Source organism: Podarcis tiliguerta (assembly GCF_965153285.1).
Source record: "Podarcis tiliguerta genome assembly, chromosome: 2".
In the NCBI taxonomy this organism is placed as follows: domain Eukaryota; kingdom Metazoa; phylum Chordata; class Lepidosauria; order Squamata; family Lacertidae; genus Podarcis; species Podarcis tiliguerta.
The window spans coordinates 34,828,290-34,837,484 of record NC_139535.1 but is presented as its reverse complement, the minus strand read 5'-3'; the positions used below and the strand labels follow the sequence as shown (position 1 = coordinate 34,837,484).

General features: G+C 41.3%; 1 long non-coding RNA gene across 1 annotated transcript; it reads right to left on the bottom strand.

Annotated features, from left to right (window-relative positions):
• Window positions 1-6,822: 6,822 nt before the first annotated feature.
• LOC310668781 lies at window positions 6,823-8,499 on the bottom strand. Its single transcript, XR_014506835.1, has 3 exons — window positions 8,444-8,499; window positions 7,732-7,826; window positions 6,823-6,965 (listed from the first exon to the last, which is right to left on the bottom strand). It is a non-coding gene; the product is annotated as an uncharacterized lncRNA (long non-coding RNA).
• Window positions 8,500-9,195: the final 696 nt, after the last annotated feature.

Below are 9,195 nucleotides of genomic sequence, written 5' to 3'. Positions count from 1 at the left end.
TTTCAGAAATTTGTTTCTTTTAATTTCCCTTGTGCAAAACATATTTATTATGCTCTGTATCAGAGCAATGTCACCCCGTTTCAAGATCACTAACAGTTAAGCCCAGGGGTGTAACAGTGGCATAAAATTAGTTCTCCAGCCCATGTAGACACAGTGGTGGGAGATATAATTCATTGTCCACAGGTCCCAGCGAGCACTTTATTAACTTGCCCTCCGAGACTCCTTAATGGGGTTAATTATTTAGCTACCTTAATTTACAACATATCTCTGTCTTTTGCTTGCGGCAACCGTAGTCCAAAACACCTACTGAAGAGCGAAACTGGAGGAAACGATGCAGTGAGTTCATTGAATCAGGAGGCACTGAGGATGCTAGCTTTCCTGCAGGATTTCAGACCCTGTAAACTGTGGATAAATAATATGGATTACTTATTAAATTCTGCTTGAAGTGGCAATCCCGGGACTCCTTTAACGCCCACTGTTAGAAGTGAAATACAAATTCAGATTGATTCTCTCCATTTTGCTGATTGTCATCACAGCTTTGACATCAGCAAAAGTAGTAATCGAGTGGGGATGGTCTGAACCAAATGGAAAATGAAAACTGTGGCTTGCAGGTATACCTTGGTTCAGGTAGGAAGAAGAGGTGGGCAGCTGCAATCAGTAGCTGATTGTTGATAAATGGAAATCATTACAAAGAACTGAGGCTGAAATGCCAACCATGAAATGGATGTTAGTCTCTCTTTTCTTCTCCCCTCTGGTCTCCATTAATTCACTGAGACCACTGAGTAACAAAGAGCAATTGCTGTGCCAGGAAATAAATAAAGCATTGTTATCTAGCTTCAAGGCGGAGAGCTAAGCATTAATACTTTGCGCGAAGGAGAGAAACTTGCCACTGTGTGTAGGCTTTCTAGCTTTGAGGCTCTTTCTTCAGAACTGCTTAGTAAGCTGAAGCCCATCGTCTCGTCAGGTACAAAAACGGTTCCTTTTAGTGCTGTGCCAAGAATTCCTCCCATGTTTCTTTTACCATTTCCCATCAAATAATGAGAAAATAAATTGCATCAGAAAATTGTTAAAGGTGGAAGAGAAATTTCAGTAAAATGTTCATGGTTGGTCTGCAGCTTTTTCTCTCTCTTACCTTTTGAGGCAACTGAGGGGTATTCTGATGTTACATATTTCATGGACATGCGCATTTTTCATACAATTTCCCATTGTTCAAAATTGGGATTGTGCATAATGGCTGAAGAATGTGCAAAGTTTAGTCAGTATACACACATTTCCCAAGACCTGTTGGTGATTCTGTATTGACTGAGAATCGTGCACAGTTCCTTCTTTCTGGAAGAATTATGTGCACATTATCCATGAGACCTGCTGAATGTGCACAATGGTCGGTTGTTATGAATGTTATGAACAGTTATGCACTGAAACTCATCTTCTTTAGGAGGTAAAAAAAGAGTCAGGACTCCTGGCTCAGCCCCTGTTGGCTTATATGAGTGAAACACAAAATATAAAAGGTGGTTCATTAACACTATCAAGCAAACATGATTTTAAAAACCTGAAGGACAATGGAAGAGTCCGTTAACAGGCATTGACAGTGTTGATGTCTTTAAAATGTGAGAGATTGGTTTGTGAAGCAGAACCACTCCTAAACTGATCCATGTTCAGGAAATTGTCCCTAGCAATGCAACACTTTCATCATTCTTCCCTGTATCCAAATGGTGAGACTCTTTCAAAGCTTGCCATAGGATAACATTTAATTTTCACTTGTCAGATCTTGTAGCAGGGTGGGGGGACTTCTCTAATGATAGGATTAGTGGACCACTTAGGTTTATATACATTTCTTTCTGCAGATAGCCCAAGGACACAAGCATAATTCATTGCTCCTGAAAGAATGTGTTCTTGGATTATATGTATGCATCAATCCTGATATCTTGTGCTTATAAATTGTTTTTCTTTATATGGGGTGGCATCTAACCAACTTATTCTGTAAGTGCACTTGCTCAGTTGAACTTCTCCCCTCTTCCTGTCCCCATGTGCACTCTGCACCTTCCCTAAATCTGCTCAGAAAAACCCAGAACAGGTTTAGTGGGTGTACGGGGGGGGGGGAGAGGGGGAACATTCATTGTGCAAGTGGAAATCTTTGTCCTGACAGAATGAGTTAGCTGGATACCTCCCAGAGCATCCGTCATTATTTCTTAGGTGACATCTTTAAAGGATAGCAACAATAGTTTCCCATGTTTGGGAAATTGGTAAGTTACCTGTTCTGGATGGGGTTTGAACTCCTTCTGAAGGAGTAATTGCATAGCTTGGGGTTAATCCTGCACACATCTTTGTCACTAGACGCCCAAGTGTCCTCTGTGGCTAAGAAATGCCTTTTACCAGCTTTGTCTATGGCCATTCCTGCCCAACCACTGTAGTCCAAGGCTAGTAACTCTAATGTGCTCTATGTGGGGCTGCTCTTGGTGTTACTGGCCTAGTAGGGAGGACCTGGAACACCCTGGGTGGCATGCCTGACTAATGGAGCCAGAGTTGACTGTTTTGGTGGGGTATGACTTGGGCTTAGTACTCCCTCAGTGTCTGTTGGTTTCCTGTCTTAAGTCCAGTCTTCCACATTTCAGCATCAGTTCTTGGGGGTTTTTTGGGGGGGGCAGTGAATCCTCCTATGAATCCATTAGCATTTTAGTGCCCGTTTCTGCTAATATGCACATTTTTTACAAGCAATTCCCCCCAAACATAATGTTATTTTCACTCATCTATGCTTTTGAATGCAGAGTTTCGCTAGATATACACAGCACACTAAAGGTAAAGGTAAAGGTACCCCTGCCCGTACGGGCCAGTCTTGCCAGACTCTAGGGTTGTGCGCTCATCTCACTCTATAGGCCGGGAGCCAGCGCTGTCCACAGACAATTCCGGGTCACATGGCCAGCGTGACAAGCTGCATCTGGCGAGCCAGCGCAGCACACGGAACGCCGTTTACCTTCCTGCTGGTAAGCGGTCCCTATTTATCTACTTGCACCCGAAGGTGCTTTCGAACTGCTAGGTTGACAGGCGCTGGGACCGAGCAATGGGAGCGCACCCCGCCACAGGGATTTGAACCGCCGACCTTTCGACTGGCAAGTCCTAGGCGCTGAGGCTTTAACCCACAGCGCCACCCGCATCCCATCAGTACACACAGCACAGTACACACATTCTTTGGATGTGTTCTTGGATTATATGTATGCTCTTTGGAGAACTGCATCACAGCATAATGCTTCAAAAAGTGCAACTTGGGTAGGGTTGCATTAAGATTGAACTATCTTCTCCCCCATCCTTACCTGCCACACAACATGATGTGGGCTGTGGGTGTGTGATGAGACTGGAACAATGACTTTCAGTTCAACAAGCCAGGCTAGAGTTCATCCACAAATGGTTATCCCTTTAATAAAATGTCTACACTAAGAGGTTAGTTCCAAAAAGAAAAGAAAAAAGCCCTGTTCTTTCACTGTGTCTGCAATCTACCCTATCAATTCCTGAAGGAAAGGGGGATTTTATTCTAGCCTAGTTTTCATAAATAACCAGTGTCGTCTCAGATCCAGAAAGACTTGTTACTCTTGATTCATTTCTGTTCTGGGATCAAGCTTTCAATTAAAACAGCATGACACTTAAATATTTATTTCCACCCAGCCTAATAATTTAATTCTGAGTACCACCATAAAGTTTTCAACCGAGGCTTAAATTAAAAAGGAGACTACGCAACCTCTGTGATCATAATTAATCAGGTGAGGGCTAGGCACGAATGCATATTGACCATATATATTAATGCAATGAAGACCTCTGAGGGATGACTTGGCTCCTATATCTGTCTATAGAAAGAGGCAGAATTATGCAAACTACATAAATAATTTAGAGATATTCAGTGCATGCTGTGGCAATAATTAGAAGTCACTGCCACCAATATATCTCACAATGCTCTCAGAACTATGAGAATGAAGCTTAACTACACAAATCAGATCCTTTGTAATCCCATTAACATTTTATAGTCCAGAGATATAAAATCTTCCCTGTTGCTGAATTGTATATTACGTATTTGTTTTCTTGCAGTTGTCATAGGCAGAGACATGTTGTAACACTAAAAGATTACTTCATTAACTTGTAAGCTATGAGCTCCTTACTTTATATAGGTTGCTGCCCTCTGCTAGGCCTCCCCTCCCTTTCCCCCAGGCATAATAAGGCATACATTTATTCATGCAGATTTTGCTATAAGGGTAAAGACAGAAATAGAGGGGGAGAGCCAATGGTGCACCAACAAATACAACAGGATTTCCCTTTTCTATCCTTTCCTTTCCCATGCTCCCATAACTGCTCTGTGGGGTTCTCTAACTCCCTGGAGTAGATTCAGGTGTGTGTGCAGGGGCTCCAGCAGGGAGCAGAGGAAGCAAATGAAAGATTCATGCAAGCAAATGGAGGGAACCAGTGGAACATGGTTCTCTCTGGGAATGACCAAAGGACAGGGTAGGACATACTGGAGGTGGCATCACTCTGTACATCGAGGATGACACTGAATCCAGCAAGCAAGCTCCTCCACAGAATCCTTGTGGGTGGTGATACCAGGCCCCAAGAGTAATCTGTGGGCTGCTATCCCACAGATCGAAATGCTGAGGGAGATCTGGTGATGGAGAAAGAAATCCAGGAAGCATTCAAGAGAGGAAATGTTGCAGTAATGGGTTGGACCCTAAGATGACGAGGGAGTCAAAGGTGAGCTAAAGGAGAAAAGTCAATCTTGTTCTGTTCTGTATATACATTTTGTTAAATGACAACAAAAGCCTCGCCTTCTTTGCTTTATTCAGGACCAAATAGTATTTGGGAGCATTTTTTCTTGACCTTGACAGAAGCCATAGTTAATAATCATATCCCAGCTATTCAAAAATATCCGCATCCTAATTTTAGAAGGGCAGGAAGTCTAATTAATTTACACTAAGTGGCTTTGCCATTTTTCATTGTGAGTTGTTTTCTCTTTTTTTGTAAAGTGCATATTATCATACTTATTTGCACAGATGTATATCTCCTGCTGAGAACAATGCTACACCTAATTTGCTCCAGCAAATTAGAACAATTAAAAATAACTCAGCAAAATTGATACTGAATCTTCAATTACATCCATGCCTAGAAGACGAAGTGCATTTCATGCAGCTCTTGACTTGCTCATTGTGTCCTCTAAAGCTCTGCTATGGAACCATTTTATGCTGGGGGTTTATTCATAAACTGTTTACTGGTGTTAGTTGCACAGCCTGACTGGCCTCATGAATCACATATTACTTCTGTGGTGTCCTCCGTTGAATGACCTATGCTCCATATTCAGGTGCAATCTGTTATTCTTGTCACAAATATCCCACAGACATTGCACAAATGTTCAAGAAAATTCAGAGGTGAATGCAAGAAACTTTCAGATGTCCAGAAAAGTGCTTCTACAACTGAGGCGCAACAATTTGTAGGGTTTCAATGAATGGATAGGCCTTTGTTGAAGGATGACCTTTGCCCTGTGTGTTGGGGAGTGCTGTGTGCAAGAGCGCCACACTTCTTGCATCTAACATTACCTGAATCATATAGGAAACCATTGCAGTCCTTGGGGCTTTCTGATTCCAGATATGCACCTGAGCTACACGAATGTGGTCCTGGTTATGATCCAGTGAATATAGGTCATGCTCAGCAACCATCATCATTATGCTCAGCAAAGGTAATAATTAAATTTTCCTCTGTAGCTATTTCTAAGCACAGGAAAGAAACAGCCAAATATCGTAACAGATCAAATCCTGTTAGAGGACTTCCCTAAAATGTTCCTCTGTATTTAGAAAGCCATGGGCTTTGCAGATAATGGAGCACAAGAAGTCACTCAGAGCAGCTGTCCATCAGTTGAGGAAATTTCCAAGATGAGAATTAGACACACAGAAATATTTTGATACCAGGAGCAATTTCCAGAGATGCTGCTCATCTCTTCCTATTTGGTCTAGGCATGTCCAACTCCCAAGAGACTGTGATCTACTCCCAGTATTAAAAAACCGGCAATGATCTACCCATTGTCATTGGAGGGAGGGAGGACGAGTGTGCATGGGGTGAGTGGATTGCCCAGAGATGTCGAGCTTTTTGGGGGGGTAGGCTTGCACAGAGGTTTTTTTATATACACAATAAGGATCCCATGATCTACTAGGATCAGCTGGGAATCTAGCAGTAGATCGCGATCTACTGGTTGGAAATCTCTGGATTCCTTTTGAATAGGTTAGACCCCATAAATTCTACATTCCCATCATGGGTCTCATTCCAAGCCAAAGCCAAACTTCCAGACATCACAATGTGCAATAGGGACTTTCCTGGCACTTAAGCCTTGGTGTTTCATGTGTGATTCTTGTGACACTCTCAGTTAGTATGCCTTCCTTTTTCCTTGGAGGAGGAATCAGTCATCTGGTTATCAGCCATAGAAAAATGAAAAAGAGGTATGGCAGAGCCTGGAGGTGAAGCCTATTGTCAGGACTCATGATAAGGAAATATTTTAACCAATGAGCTAATAACTAAATAAATATGGGTATTTTTTTGCATATCATAGGAATGTCTAAGAATAAAGTAACATAGTCCACTCATCAAACAAATACCTGTATTTTCCATGTAATTAAACCTCTAGAACCAGATCTGCCAATTCTCTGCTAAATTCAATTCTGCCAATTAAATTAGTAACCCCCATGTCACTAATTACCAGGATTTTACAGAGAATGAACATTTCTAATTAGTTCTGTGTTACACATGCTACAAATTCAGTCAAAGTCTTTGTGATAAATAGTGAACAGCTGCTACTGACAATACCTAGATATTGATTTTCCTCCTTTTTTAATTTCAGAAAGCATGTTCAGTTGGGTTCCTGGTGGTTCTCTGCATAAAGGTGGGTGGGCAGGGTCATCAGCAGGGAAGAGAAACCCCACCAGGAAATATCTGGAGAGTTTATTCTAAATCAAGGCAAATGTAAGAAAAGAACAAATAAATATTATTAGAGAATAGTAGGAGTCAGTTCTTCTAAGGAATGGCATTTCCAGCTGTTCACTGGTATATTGTACAATAAACAGGAACATATCACATTTATTAATAATTATACTTTGAGGTTGCTCAACTGATAATGGAATTAAATCAAACACAATGATGGCGGCAGCATTTTAACAGTAGATTATGCTGTGCATAATTTAAAGGAGGTGATAATGGGGCTTATGCTGCTTTCTCTGTTAATAAATCAGGCTTCTGATGTTTAAGAAAATAGCATTGTTAACTTGTAAAGACAACATTTATTGTGCTCCAGGGATCTCTCTCTATTCTTCCTTGCTAAGTAGCAACCAGTCTCAGTCACTTCTCTCTCGTATCAACCACTCTTAAAGACCAGTGTGCTATTACTCCACAGTGGTGGTGACAGTACATTTTCCACTTCCGACCTGAACACTACTTTTCAGTGATAAGAAGATTCAATGGATGATCTGCTTTTACTATGCACACATTGCAAATACATGAAATATTCTTCCAGAACCTGAATTCTCTGCATGGGTGTTGTACTTGTGTTGTGAGCCCTAAACCTTTAGATGCAGACTGCTGCTGAACAATAAACTACCTAAGATCCGAAGTGGGTTACTTTTTATTATTTATTTAGAAGATTTATAAACCATTTGATAAAAAGCTCTCCAGGTGGTGTAGAAATAAAATTGGAGATAGACTTCAAATGACCCCCACCTTACCATTAGAAGCAAGGACTTTGGCTAGATGCAAATGTCTTATTCTTCACCTGATCACCTCTGTGTGTGTCTCAGTTTGGTCATTCATTAGCCCTGGGGAGAATAACAGTGACAAAAGTCCCTTTCCAACAAGCACTGTTCCTAATGGAAGCTTAATCAATGATTATTTGAATTTCTTAAAGTTAGGATGTGTCTTTGAGGATTTGTGTATAATTGGTAATACCACATCACAAACTATACAAGTTATAAATTTTCAGGGAGAATGGTTTGTTATCCTCTAGGCAGTTTTTTTTTTTACAGGTTTTGTACAGTTGATTTCCTATGTGCTGGTTGATTATATCCACTTCCCATATATATGAGCTCAGTGGACCATCGTTACACTTTATGAGTCATAAACATCAGGTTTAAAATATGAACGTATTGCATGTGTTGCCAAAAGACATTACAGAGACATTATATTTGAATTGTTCCTTTTTTGTACACCTATTTCATTTTATTTTGCCACATAAATTTCCTCTCAGGGAAAAAATGCTTACAGTGCTAACTATTATTTCAAGCATCTTTCTCTAGCCAGCCACCAAGGTAAACTCATTTGAAAACTTGACATTACATTGCAATGGATAATTGACACTCAAAATGCTTTGGGTATAAAATCTGTACAGGAGCATCAAATGACAGAGAAGCCATATATTGTTCCAAGCAGTACTCACAAATCTATGAGGAACTGAGGATTTCTTAACAGAGAATGTTGACAAAGAGGATAATGTCAATGTTCTGTGTTAAGAATCCTCAGTTCCCTATAGAATTCTGAGTACTTTTTGGAATGATACAAGGCTTCTCTGCCACTTGATGCTACAGTACAAGTTTTACACACACACACACACACAGAGAGAGAGAGAGACAGAGACGGATATTACTTACATTGCTTTTTTTAAAAAAGTATGTGAAATTCAGGAGCCTTAGTAGAGCCTCAGCAATAGCCTCCTGTCAGCAGCATTGTGAGACGGCATTGAGATAAGGCCTACATATTGCACAGGCTGAAGCAATCTGACGCTCCCTTTGGCATCCCTGCAGAACCCTGACCTTGTTGCTCCTTTACCCTTCCTCTCTTCATAAGCAGCAGGTGATGTCGCTGCTGCTGGGAGGCTATTGCTGCACCCCACTGGGGAACACATTTTTGGGGGGAAACACACAACATTGTAAATATTGGGGCAATTTGTGAGGAAGAAGGGGAAACAACTGGGGGTACCCAATTTTGGCAGAAGTCCCATGAACATTGTAAAATGTACTTGCACACTGAAATGTCAGGGCCAGAGATGGGGTTCACTGTGTGTAGCGGGGGAATGACTGGACACCTCTGTGGAGCAGCCGAATGGGGAAGGGAACATAAATAATTCCCAGCAACATTCGGGAGATGGCAGAACAAGCAGCGACTGGCTCCCTTGGCGTCATGCAAGCGTAC